The 15,188-nt window shown below is 36.3% G+C and overlaps 1 long non-coding RNA gene across 1 annotated transcript; it reads left to right on the forward strand.

Moving 5' to 3' along the window:
- The first annotated feature begins 6,220 nt into the window (after positions 1-6,220).
- Positions 6,221-7,705, forward strand: LOC147524640 (uncharacterized). Its single transcript, XR_015197061.1, has 2 exons — positions 6,221-6,974; positions 7,255-7,705. It is a non-coding gene; the product is annotated as an uncharacterized LOC147524640 (long non-coding RNA).
- Positions 7,706-15,188: the final 7,483 nt, after the last annotated feature.

Genomic DNA, 15,188 nt, shown 5'->3' on the forward strand with positions numbered 1-15,188 from the left:
TAGTAACATTAAAAAGCCTTTGAAAACAACATCCATCACATTCAGTGATGCTACATGCACAATATATAAAGTTAGACTTCTTCCAAATAAGAAGCTAACCTACTTAAGCTAATCATTAATATAGTGCACACTGTTTCATAGAATATGTATGCAAGTTGATGTTGGACTCAAGTATTAGTTTGTTAAGTGAGAAGCTCATTAGGTGGCACTGTTTCAAATGTCCATTCCTCTCACACCATGGGCAAAACCTAGTTTACCTAAGGAAGCTCATTAGGTGGCATTCCCATATCAGCATCATAAACAAATTGGAGGACAGAGCCAGAAGTAATACACATCAAATATATTAATTGTTTAAACCCGAAATCTACTACAGATCATTGGCTCGATTCCCCATAAAATGGTAGCCAAGGACTTATGATAGCGGTAGTAAAAAAAAATTGGTTTAGCATCTTCAAATGAATCCCTTTATGTAAGTTGATTATTAACACTCAAGTTGTCCATTTCTTTCACACCATGGGCAAAACCACCTAAGTAGGCTCATTAGGTGGCATTCCTATACCAGCATCATAAACAAATTCGAGGACAGGGCAGAAGTAATATGTAGCAAATATATTAATTGTTTAAAACCTAAATCTACTACAGACCCATTGGCTTGAATCCCAATAAAATGGGAGCCAAGGAATTACATGCGAAGCACCATTATTGCAAATGCTTGGGCAATCATATCAAAGACAACTACCAATCAAAATACTATACACACAACATATATAACATGCACATAAATCTAACAGCCATGATATCAAACATGCTGAGTAGCAGAAACTACAATAAAACTCAACCTTTCTCTTCAAATATGAGTGAGAATTTATTAATGACCTGGCTCGCTGTACCAACCCTTTTAGAGCACAGTCAGAGTGCTCTAACCAAAGTTAATGCTTCCATGCTCTTTAGACACAACTGCTCTGTGTGGGAAAATGATAGAAAATAAAACAATCAAAGCCTGAAATCAAAATCAGCAAGACAAACCAATAAAAAAAAATCAAGGGAAAAAAAACAGAACATGATGATAAACATGAAAGTGGATAGATACGATATCGCTGTACTGGACGCAATAAAAAGGACATGAGGAAATTCAACAAGCAACACATTAGTGCTTCAAGTTTTGATGAATTTGAATTAGTGGTTAGTATTCGTATTTATTTTTCTTTGGATGCCGAGAGTAATAGTTATTACTTTAGGTACTTGCTGGTTTCATTGTAGTAGTGTAACTATGTAAGCATATAATTTCATAAGTTGTATGTCAAAGGGAAAAGTTAAAAATAACACTTGCAACTTAAAATATAAGGGTTGTTGTTAGCGAGTAGCCGAGTGCACATATTTTTTGGATTATTTGAATGCTTAAAGCTAAAGTAATTAGAAGTTTAATACACAAAACTTATATAACTATTTACTCACACTGATTATGCTACTAACATTTAATACCACTGAAGACGATCATAGATGCCCAACTCGTTGAGAACATGATAAAGTTAAGAAGAAAAGGATATAAAATTTCAATGTTAGATAAATTAATTAACACAATCTCTGAGTAAGCCTACTGATATAAAATAAGATCGACATCAACACACATACCTTACATACATAGATTGGATGCACTTATTTGCAAGTCATTTTTTAAAAAAAAAAAGAATAGAGTAACGAAGAAAAGGCCTATTGGGTGACTGGGTGGAGAGATGGCTTGGAACAACAGCCTTAACCGATTAAAAATTAAAGTGTTAAAGCATAGAGATTCATGGAAGCAAGCACTGAAGTGGAAAGGCAAACTTTGCTAACTTGATATATTGATATCAATATAATAATATTGTAGAGACACAATGTTAGACACCAAACAGTTCCAAAGTTAATGGCATTACATAGTACGCAAATAACAATGAAATATACTAAATGAAAACATATCAAGACACTATGTAACGGGTACGCCTTCTTAAGGTTAACATAGTGCAAACATAATCGGGTGAATAGCAAGATAAGTTAAAAAAAAAAATGAGCTAACAATACATGCATAATGTATTTCTATTGGTAAACCATTATTTTCGAATATTTCCGATCAAATTGCACATAAACATTGCCCATAATAAAAAGATCAAACACTAACCCGGTTCATAAAATTGAAGACAACCACTATTCATTCAATGATTCTTGCTATATACCATATGAAACTGTTGAACAAACTGGCATAGCGCACCTAGCTAGTCATCCATCTACATCCAAATGGAGAAGCTAAAACTCTATCAGTTCAACAGAAAAATAAAAATTGAAGAGAATAAAATTGAGTTTGAGCAGGGTATAAGTGTTATATATAGCTCTAGCTATTAATGGTTTCTGGCAAGATGCCGAGATATATGGTGCTCTACCTCACTCAAAATCAAGTTAGTTAATTTTTTATACTTGATCATCATATCCAGTTATGTCCAAGACTCTAAGGTCTCAAATACGATATCAAGATATGACCTCAAATGCATTGAAATATATGACAAAGTCATATGAGCTACTCATATGACCGAAATCAGTCCATATTAGTACTTAGTCGTTGTTAAAATTCCAAAGACCATCCCTATTCTATAACTTAGTGCAGTTTGGTATCACAGTAAAGCATTCCATCTTGAGCAAAATTCTATTACAATTAATGCAATCCCCGAGTTTTCACAATGAAATAGCTTATTGTTGACGATAATGACTTATACAAAAATGTTAAGTGGAGAAGAAAGAGTCCACAAAAAGAAAACGTTAAAGATTGACGTTGAGAAGCTGAAAGAGTAAAGGAATTATTCAAAGTAGGGCGAACGCATACTGAACCTTCAAGGATACTTTAATTCAATAAGAAATATGAAGTTCAGCCATTTTACCTCTGTTTCTCTGAACTCTAGCATAAGTGATGAATTAACATATATGCTATGTTAAGTGATGAATATATATGCTATGGTTTCTCTGAACTTATATGCTATGGTATAAGTGATGAATTAACATCAAATAAACATCAAATGAAACAACAAATTAGAAGAACTAGTACTACGGAAATGTTCAAAATGTGTGTTTGTGTATATGGATTTTTAGCATATAACCAAACAGCAGTTCTTCTGATTTTATAAACACATTTCACAGACACAAATCTGAACCCTTCTGATTTTTAAGCATATATGAAAATGTGTGTGTTTGACAAAAAAAATTACAACAACAAATATAGAATGAAATAAAATAGTGCGTACATGGTTTAAAGAGCCCCTCTGAGGAGTTACTGCCAAATATAGAACTACATATTAAAAAGGTTTCTAACGCTCATGAAATAAAATAAAATATTTATGACAATCTTAAGAACATGATCTAAAACACCTTTGTACTCAATACTTCCCTAAGTGCGTACCGACACTCATGATTAACATGATCAACATGCAGTTATAGGGCATATTCAGAATATTACCAATCAAATAAAGTGTAGCATTAGAAAATTAATGACAAAAGAAGAAGAAGATATAACATTATGTAAAGTATAAGATGCCAATCAGTAGGAGTGCAGCAAAGATTTTTTGTGAACAATCACCACCAATGCAATGCAGATCAAGCAACCACTCCCAACTCTATAATAGTAACTGTTGGCCAAATCGATGTTGGTTTGCGCTTTCCATTAACTCAGCTTGACCGAGAAGTGCTCAACTTCTATAAGATTTCTCCCGGTCAAGGAACTGGAAACTTTTGGCGTATTCTTTATGTTGCTAACTACTATAATCGGAATGGACATGGGGGTAGTAAAATTACACTTACTGATATTCGGAGTCAGTATACTTTGAGAAAAAGTCCTAAGGAAATCAACCACGGTTGCTGCCATCCACCTGAGAAAGATTCACACACGTAATTAGAAAGATTCACACACGTAATCTGACCAAACCAAAAGATTCACACACGTAAACATATGCAAAATTTTAACAGAGAAAGAGAGTGGAGAAATTGGATATACCCATAAAAAAAAATTCTTTGATAGAGTGTGAGATGTTTTTTCTTACTCAACTGAAATTGGTTTGTGTTTTGTTGATTATGGACTGATTGATCAATTTTTTCTTCTTTTCTTGTTGCGTAATTGGAACCAAGAGAGCACCCAAATTTGAATAGAAGCCGATGAGATTGGAGTGAGAAACTTTACTTTTGTTGCCATTTTATTTTATTTTTTTTATTGTTTACCAAAAGAGGGGAGACGGAAGGGGAAAGGAGCAGTATATTTATGGTAATTAAAGTCTAATTTATGAATAATTAATATAGGCGTATAATTCATATATTGCGTGCATTTGGTTTTCGATTTGAATTTACACAAACGCCTTCTTTTTCCTATGTTAAGTTAATGGTATAAACGGTAGTAAAAATTGAAATGACGAAATAGTCTTTTTTAAAGACATTGAATAATTTGTTTGAATATTTTATCAAGGGTATTTAGCGGTAGAAAACAGACTGGTCCAATTTAAAAGCTCATGTTAATTATGGTGTACTCTACTAATTAAGATAACAAATTAGGGTGGTGTGGGCCCCAAAACAACCCGTAACATTTGGATCTACTTATGACATGACGGATCTAAAGGCTTATGGGGTGTGGACATGATAATAAGGGGCGCGCAACAAGAGTAGTGGATAATTATTCAAGTCAACAAAGGTTACTGGATTTTTGGTGGGCAGTTAGGCTTTTTTAGTCGGGTTTATGCTAGGCGGGCTTTGGTTGGGCTTTTCAGTGTATGGACTGGGTTTTTATTTGTCGTACGGCAAGGGCAATATACTAGTTTTTAAAAAATATAGGAGGTATCTCATTTTACCAATGATATTTGTTGATAAATGCCGATATGTATGTCATTTTGCCAAATATTCCAAATCTCACTTTACCATGATGGTTGATAAGTACAAAATATATCGGTAATTGGCTAGACCGGAATATTGACCCGGGGCGCGATCAAAACTAATATAATTTGTTTCCATCCAATTATACTCGTTTATTCAAAATTACGTTTTCAAATTCCAAAAACAATTCATTTGAAACAATGCCCAGAATCAATTTGCCAAAATTCCACACTGACTGAGTATGTTTTCATTACTACTGAAACAACGAAAACTATTAACTCACATTATTTTCACACCAAGAAAACAACCTCTTTTCAATTTCCAACACTTGTCACTCTCTCCTGACTTTGCATAGCTGTGTAACATTGTTTCTACTGGTATTGGTGGTTTAGATGATTTAGAAATAAGTCTCAATAGGTCAGAAGCTTTATTAACTCCATTACTTGTGACCCAAGTTTTAGATTCTTGTAAACAAAAAATGGACTAGGAGACTACTTAGATTCTTCTCATGGTCTAAGAAAAGCCCAGATTGTAAATTTGAGGATGGGGATTTTAATCACGCAATTCGGGTATTTGCGGAGAAGAAACATCTTGTTGCGTTGGGTATATTGGTATCGAGTTTGCAAAAGGAGCATAGAGTGATGGAGGTAGAAACCTTTGGGAAAGTAGCTGAGAATTTAGTGAAATGTGGTAAAGAAGATGAACCAGTGGGGATTTTTAACAACTTGGATAACTTCAAGTGTGCTAAAGATGCTGTGGCTTTAAGTGCTATTGTTCATCCACTTTGTGCTAAAGGACATGCTAAGAAAGCTCAAGGGGTTGTTTGGCATCATAAGAGTAAGATTTCTGGTATCAAAAGTTATATTATACTAGTCTCTTTTGTACGTGTCTTCGCCACGTTAACAATTTCTGATTTTATTTTATTTTTCATTAATTTCTGGACGTGAAACTACCATTTTACCCCTGCAAAAGACAAAATAAAAAAATAAAACAAACAAATGGCATGAGCTGTAATATTTGTATTTGGAAAAGGATAAAATTGGAAAAAAAAATTAATGACGTGATGAATTCACTGTTGAAGCCCTCGTTTTCTTTAAAGAAGTTAGACTAGTCTCTTTTGTACGTGTCTTCGCCACGTTAACAATTTCTGATTTTATTTTATTTTTCATTAATTTCTGGACGTGAAACTACCATTTTACCCCTGCAAAAGACAAAATAAAAAAATAAAACAAACAAATGGCATGAGCTGTAATATTTGTATTTGGAAAAGGATAAAATTGGAAAAAAAATTAATGACGTGATGAATTCACTGTTGAAGCCCTCGTTTTCTTTAAAGAAGTTAGATATAGAAGTCTTCTCCATGGAAATGTTAAGGAAACGCATCGGATTCTTAATGATGAAAAGATTGGGAATGGAACTTGATTCGTTAAGTTTTGTTATGATACATTGTTAAGGTGTCTTTGTAAGAGAAACCTTAAATTCAATCCTACTGTGACAGAGGTCTTTAAGCTAAACAAGAAGGTGGAGGAAGTGAGCATGAAGAAGTCCTACAAGCTAACGATGAAGAGGACCAAAAAGTTAACAATGAATAAGAGCAGACAGAAGAAAATTGCTCCAGCAAAAACTTAAAACTCTTTGGTGAAGGACACATCGTCAGATAAATAGTCCGCTTTCCAACAATAGAGGGAGCGAATGCTTTGCAGAATTGTTGATGATGTAGAAAACGAGGTTGTTATTAAAAAAACTACTACTCGACATGCGGGAACGTCTGCAAGTAATGGCTTCCATTCTGATGGTTTTGAAGTTTGGGCTCAGGATGCCAATCCTCCTTCATTGCTAGCCACTTCTTCCTGGTCAAGCAGGTCAAGTAATATTATGGGCAATGGTTCTGCAAGTGGAAATGGATATGCTGGCCCTGAAAGCAATTCGGTGTATGGTTTTCAACAACTCCAACATCATAGCAGTTGTGTTTTTTGCTGGGAAGATGATTGTGAGTTCCCGAGACAAAGGAGGCGAAGCAGCCATTACTGAGTAGAAAACCTCTGGAATAAGTACATTTCCTGAAAACCATTTGAAATGCTTGTCCAGAGACACCTTTCGTGAGTGTATGCTTTTGAGTTGCATGTTTCAGCTTAAATTTAAAGCTCTTTTGTAGTCAAGTTTTGCCTTCAAAATGGAGTATGTTATCTGCTAGATGCCTAGATTCTAGTTTCATAATTTTGTTCCAAAAGTTTTCTGTTTGATATTTGGATACATGTCATATTTTGTTTGTTCTTCGAAGTTATATAATGTGATGATGGCAAGGTGTGATTCTATATATGTCAGTATAAATCAATTTGTTGAAGCTGTTTCATAATCTGATCAAGTATAACCTGTCAGGTGCAACCTGATGATCTTTACTCTAGACAACTGATGGAAGAGGGAGAAGACCGTTTCTACTTGCTTTGCCTATGCAGGAAATAGCATACATAATGTCACAGCGCTACAGCTAAAGCTGCACAGTATATATCACAGATATCAGCAAAAGGCACATTAGGGGACTGGTTTCTTGAGATACTACTCCTAGGCTAGCAAGCTGGGAAGTGACATTGGAGCTTTGTTCCCTCTGCAGTCTCATCAACATATGCCAGGGTGGCATGGTTGTTTATTCAGTGAAAAACGCTTCATCCTTTCATTGGATAGTGACAGGTACAAAGCTCTTTTGTGGCATTTGCATTGTCATCCCATCTTTGACAGGACTGAGATTCGAGATCGTCGTAAAGCCGTAAACAATACATTTGAGTGTTCTTAAATTGATTTAGGAATTAAAGTATAATATATTGCTTCTGGATACTGATGGATATATAGCTTTGTTTACTGTTCCGGCCCCCACAAATGTGGCCTAATAAAAGCCCAATTCAATACAAATCCACACTCAGAGTCCACGCTCAGAACCAACCTACAATAAAGCTCATGCCCAGAGCCCAAAAAACCCAAGCTCAGAGCTTATCTACAATAAAACACATGCTCAGAGCCCATGCTCAGAACTTATCTACAATAAAGCCCATGCTTAGAGCCCAAAACACCCACGCTCATAGCCCATGCTCAGACTCAATTTATATCCTACATACCCACATAACGCAAAATCTATTTAATTAAACATGTATCTTGAACATTTGCGAGGAAGTTGTTTGACCGAATCAATCAACTTCCACAACTTCGTCCACATTCAAGATTCACTTCCATCAACATCAGATCGTGTGACAGTTCTCCAGCAAGTTCTCCAACTTCATCTCACGATTGGAATATTGGAGAATGAGGAAGTAACTATCACCAATCCGACATATAAAATCCAACATTGGTCATTTTCCAGAACTACGCAATCGAGACTTGATCCCAAAGCAATACAACATTTGGGTACGTAGGCAACTTCAAACCGAAGTCCAGTCTCAACTCTCACCAACAACCATCCCCTTTGCAATCTCTTCCGAAAAGATCACTTCTGACCCAATTGGTGTGTTTTGGCAAAACTTGCTGAAACATATTTGACGCTGTATGTGCTACTACCCTCAACCGCAAAAAAGTTACGTCAATGGCATCATCAAACACTCAACATAACGGAGAGGACCATCCTCTCGTTCAACTTTCATATTAAAAAGCTAATGGATATTCTCATGTCTCCAAAAACATCAATAGTTCCCAACAATCATCTAATGCAATAAGATAGTGGATATCCATATTGCGGATCCAACAACTCTGGTCGAACGTCATCTCTAGAGATTGGAAAACGAAACAACCATCTCAGGAGACAGCTACGATAATTGCTTGAAGTTAATTTGGAACCAACGAAATCAACATGTAAGGAAAGATGTATTTGGGATTGTTTGGATGTTGTTGGATCCTCGTATAGCCAATCAAATAATAAAAGCACTTCCAAGAGAAATTGTGCGAGTCGATTAAGGAAGATTGCTCATAAACAAAACTACAATATGAGTGAGCAGTTCCGATGACCTTCAATTTAAAGTGTGAGTGTGAGTGTGAGTGAGAGTGAGTCCAATAACTCTTTTGCTAACTTTTCAGCTAATCACTCAACAGAGTGGTAGATAACTCATCGAAGATATGAAGAAAAATAATGTTGGTGTAGCCGATCATGGTCGAAAGGCTATAAGAGGTCGGCTCTCTCCTAGAAGAACTTCTCTGGACTCATCGAAGATATGAAGAAAACTAATGTTAGTGTAGCCGATCAATGTTGAAAGGCTATAAGAGGCCAGCTCTCTCCTAGAAGAAATTATCTTGACTCATCAAAGATATAAAGAAAAATAATATTGGTGTAGTCGATCATAGCCAAAAGGCTATAAGAGGTCGGCTCTCTCCTAGAAGAAATTATCTGGACTCATCGAAGATATGAAGAAAAATAATATTGGTGTAGCCGATCATAGCCGAAAGGCTATAAGAGGTCGGCTCTCTCCTAGAAGAAATTATCTAGACATCCGGACCACTATAGCAGGTAGGCATGATAGACCACAAATGGAGGGTCGACATGCAGTCTATTGCCAGGATGCCGATTTCAGTTACCACGCTTTAGTAGTTCAACGTCTCTGGAGGGTCTCTCTGCAAGTAGTAGTTCCAACCTTTGAGCCCTCCGGTTGACTAAGGCATGCTCGCATAACATGTCAATTGACGGTAGTAGCTCTGTATAAGGTGACTCACTTACATAGGACCACGAAAAGGGCGATTGAATTCCAACCTTTCGTCCATATTCTCTAGATGTTCGCCCTATATACGGAAGAATCGATCTCCATAGTTGGCTTGGTCCTCTTCATTGCCAATTTGCAATATATGATTTTGCCTACCTTAACAAAAAAAAAAAAAAATGTCGATCTAAAATTGGTTTTCACTTTGGCCGATCCAAATGGTTGGCAAGAAATTTTTTGTCTTAATTGATTTTTCAATTTTGGCACTCCAACAAATTTTACTTCGAAAAAGTTTATTCAACTTAATTGGTCGGCAAGAAAAAAGAATATTGATTAGATCTCATTTTTATTCTGATCCTCTTATATTGAGTAGATCAGAATCTAATATTGAGCATATTAATTATTTTGAGTAGCTCGATTATAGAGATGAAACTTCAGTAACTATGAGAAATTGGCATGCAACAAGAAGTGGTTGACCTCATAATAGAACTCGCATAGTCGATAGTAATCCAAACCTTAAGGCTCATCGACATGTTGATCTGTCCATATGATGATGTCGATAGCTTTCTATTTGTTGCCTCACTGAAGAATGGATAGACATATAACAAGGAGTGGTTGACTTAATTGTGGAACTCGCACAACAATTGATAGTAGCCAAAACCTTAGGGCTCATCGACATGCTGATTTGTCCATATGATGATATTGATAGCCTTCTATTTGTTGCCTCACTGAAGAATGGATCGGAGCTAGAAGTGATTGACCTTGTCATGGAACTCGCACAGTCGATAGTAACCCAAACCTTAGGGCCCATCGACATGCTGATCCGTCCATATGATGATGTCGATGGCCTTCTATTTGTTGCCTCATTGAAGAATGGATTGGCATATAGCTAGAAGTGATTGACCTCGTCATGGCACAATGGTCGTCCAAGCTTATAGCTCATTGACATGTTGACCAGTCCAATCTGATGATGTCGATATTCTTTTGTCTATAGCCTCATCGAATAATAATGGATTGGTATATAGCAAGAAGTGATTGATCTCGTCATGGAACTCGCACAGTTGATAACATGCCAAGCATATGGCTCATCGACATGCTGATCAGTCCAATATGATGATATCGATATTCTTCTGTTTATAGCCTAAATAAAGAATGGATTAGCCATACAACAAGAAGCTCTTTACCAACTGCTCAAAGAATGATGATACTTACAATCATTCTGCCTCAAAGTCATATTGATTCACTACAAAAAAATCTTGCAATAACGATTATCACTCTATCATCAAACAAAAGACCTTCCATTCATACATGGGCATCTTAAATATCTTTTACATTTATAATTCATTTGTTATTCATACATACATACATTTAAACTAGCATTCATAACATTTCATTATATTATACTCATACATTTTAATCATTAAATCAATATATTATAATTACACTATTGGGGCAGCGTCACCCCAACTTTCGATATATAATCATTACAATCTGGGAGTGTCACTTCAACTTTCATTATCATTATACTATGGGGGCAGTGACACCCCAAATTTAATTACGTTATCATTACACTATGGGGGCGGCGACACCCTAAATCTTGTTATGTTATTATTACACTGGGGGCGGCGACACCCCACATTTTTTTACATTATAATTACACTATAGGGGCGATGATACCCTAAATCTCGTTATGTTATCATTACACTGGGGGGGGTGACACCCTAAATCTCGTTACGTTATCATTACACTGGGGGTGGCGACACCCCAAATTTAATTACGTTACCATTACACTATGGGGGCGGTAACACCATAAATCTCATTACGTTATCATTACACTGGGGGTGGCGACACCCCATATTTCTTTACATTATCATTACACTATGGGAGCGGCGACACCCTAAATCTCGTTACGTTATCATTACACTGGGGGCGGCAACGACACCCCAAATTTTGTTACGTTATCATTACACAATGTATTAGTTAATTTGTTGATCAATCAATTTGTCGATCAAATTGACAAAACCCCAAAATATTTCGATTCTATTCACAATCAATTCAAAATCAAACAAATTATCATTATGGATTGGGGATTCCCTAGAGACTTTGAAAAAACAAACCCCAAATTTTTATTATGTTATCATTACAATATCAAGGGCTACAATCCACCACTCCTTGCCGATCTATGTTTTCTTATGCACTATGTTATCATTACAAATGGCAACGTTTTTTGAGTAACACCCCAAATTTCATTACATTACATTGTCGATAATAAAGCATTATTAGCAACGTTTTTAATGTCGATAAATGTTTGAAATTTTTGAAATTTTTAGTGTTATTAGCGACGTTTTAATCATCGCTATAAGTCCAAAAATTAAAAAAACAAAGATCTTATTAGTGACGTTTTTATCGTCACTAGAAATATTAGTAATTTGAAACTTTTGTTATATAAGCAACGTTGTTATCGTCGCTAAAGACCTAAAATGTTTGAATTTTATGTGTTTTTAGTGACGTTTCTATCGTCAAAAAAGATAAAACAAATTAAAAAAATTAGTACTATAAGTGACGTTTTGATCGTAGCTATCGGTTAGTTGTGATCATATTCCCACACTACATGCGTCGCAAAAGACTATTTTGATCACTAATATCGTTAACGATTGTACACCATTTGTACAATTATCTCTATTCAACAAATAAACACACAACCAGAACATCAATTATCTTAAACAACAAATTTTCAATAAATAAAAGTGAGTTAATTCACTCTATTATAAACAAAAGAGAGTTGCATCATTCCCTTTCATAATTTTTATTTCTGAACTCATCTTAAGAAAAGTATTAACTTAAACAAAAACATTTCTAAATGTCCCTCAAGTAGCTTGCGAATGTGCGAATGAACCATCTTCACAAAAAAAAATTATAATAAATAGCATTTAGATTCCTCTAGTGCTTCTTTCAATTCCAAACTGCCATTTCTTCACAAAAACTAATACCAAACCGAACCATTTTGACGTAAGATTATCTGCATACAAAGATATTATCTATTAGACCACAAAAAAAATTAAAACAAAAAATATAATAGTTTCATCACGTCAAAATTAAAATCCGGTGAACTATTAACAATTATGTCAAGTTTAAATTGTATCCAAATAATTTATCCATTAGACCTCTACTAGCTAGTATTCACTAAGATAAATCTAAGAACTTAACTATATACAAAACAAGAATTTCATTAATATGTAGGCACAAAGGTACAAGGCCAAAGGAGTCTGCAGTATGAAGTTATATACCTCCTTAGCAAGGCACTAAGGAAAGCATAGACTCTAAAGACCACGAATATATAAGCCAAAATCACATTTCCACTTCAAATAAGAATGTCTAATGTTTCTCAGTTCTCATTCTAATGTCTAGCAACAGCAGCGGCAGCGGCGGCGGCAGCAGGGGTGAAAGAATTCAGTGAGGCAAGAGATTCTTTCCCATAAGAGAATAAGAGTTGATAGTGGGCAGGCCTAAAGGGCAAGTTCCAGTTAAAGGCAATGAACCAAGACCAAATATCTGCATTCACTTGCCGGTCTAGAATCACCTACTTCCAGCTGGATAAAGCAGCCAGCCATCTCAACCTCACGGACAAGGGACAGACAGCGCTGCTAACCCACGAATAAATGCCGATCTCTTGACCAACCCAAGAGAAAAGGAAGAAGAGGAACGGCAGGCTAACGCAGCTAAGCCAAACACACCCAATGTTCCCCTTCTCTTTCTCAGCAGTCTCACAGGAAGATTTGCCAAAGAAATATAAATAAAGATGCTTGGCAGTCTTGGAATACAAGAGATACCCCAAAAATTGTAGTCAACTAGCCGGCAAGGAGGAGCACGTAGGAATGCCGACCACTACATAAGCCAGAAGCCACTGACCCAGCTAAAAATGGTGACTCGGGGTTCAAGCTTTTCAGGCTGGCTTTAGCCTCAAGCCTGATTTTGATCGGCTTCGGAGCCTAGGATTTGTTAGATCAAATGGCACCTTGTTTAGCAAAGACCCGGGAAATCCTTATCTTTTCTGGGTCTATGGGCTATTGGACTGTCAAGGTCGTCTCACTCAACTTCAGCACCATCTCCATCACATTAGCCATCATCTTCCGCGCTTGCCTATAAAATAAGGATTGCACTCTCTTCGGAATCAGATCTAATCAACTGTATTCGCTGGAAGTGGGAGGCATCCAGCACCCTGAGTCACTACTAGAAACCTAGCAGGAGGTAGACTGCAACTCGCTCCACAACGAGTGAAGAGACAATCCGCTCCTGAAAGAGCCCTGGACTTTTGATGGCTGTCATTTTTTATGGGCTGCTTTTGTGAGTTCTCCACTTCAACTTCCTGTTCTCTAAATCACCCCGAGCAAAAGCAAGCAAAAAAGAAAACACTTTTTTTCTTTACAAAAAGCTGGCAACTTCAAGCTGAAGTCCAAAGACTCTGTTTCTTCAATGGACTGAAGCAAAATGGTTGGAATGAATAAGCATCCATATACCAAAACCTCGATCCGTCATTGGACTTTAGCTTGAATACTAGCAGCAGCAGATCTAGAGCTAGCTTCAATGGGATCATCAAGGTTCATATACACTGGCTCATCTTCATTCGAGCTAGACTCAACAGATAGGGATTTGACCTCAGTAGGCATAGTACTAAAGGAATCAATTTAACCCTTCCAAAGTAATAGATTCACCATAATAAAACTCTGAATATGGCTGAGCTTCTTCGATAAAAAAACCCCTTTCGATCAATAGATTCACCAGAAGACTTTGTTTATGTGTACTCCACATAAACACATGAATAAGGTGACAAGTTCTATTGAAGATGACAAGTTATCTCCCCAAGTAGCATTGAGATGAATTCGCGGGTTTGGAACCTACCCAAGATCAGTCTAACTAAAGGTTCTGACTCAAACAATATGAAAAAAATGAAAAGATCTGCCCTCCCTCATAACAAAAAGGATTACCCACCTATCATGCTAATCAATCACCAACAGGAAACCCCACCCCAACACAGCCAACACGAAATAAATCACCTCAAAATTACATAACAAAGTAAAGTAAGATAGACCTATATATACTGCAAGATACATACTTATAGAATAGAGTTAAATAGAACTAATCAAATCAATACTAGAGAAAGTAAATCTAAAGAAATTAATTTAAACATAAATCAATAAAGCCACAAATAGTAGGGGTGGAAGAATTCAGTGAGGAGCTATGAACTAATAGGTCGTCTACTCAAAGTTTATGTCTACAGACAAGGGACTATATACAACTTAAAACATGATATGGAGGCTTATTCATTCCGATCAAACAACTATATCCCAATCAAAGAACACCAACACATATAAGAAAATAGTTAAATTCATAAATCATACCACATTGAAGGAGGACCACCAAGCTTCTCCATGAGATAGTCCAATTGGCGTTGTTGTTGTTGAATTTGAGCCTGGTGTGTTGCTTGTGTCTCTTGAGCCGCTTCCTTCCATCCTCGCAACTCTTCTAGCTGAGACTCTGCCTCCTCTGCCCTTGCTCTCAACTGATCCATATCAGGGTGTTCATATCCAGCCACACGTTTACGGGATGGGGGTGCCTTGCCATGTCCAAGACCCCATTTAT

This window comes from Coptis chinensis, chromosome 1 (genome assembly GCF_015680905.1).
Source record: "Coptis chinensis isolate HL-2020 chromosome 1, ASM1568090v1, whole genome shotgun sequence".
In the NCBI taxonomy this organism is placed as follows: Eukaryota; Viridiplantae; Streptophyta; class Magnoliopsida; order Ranunculales; family Ranunculaceae; genus Coptis; species Coptis chinensis.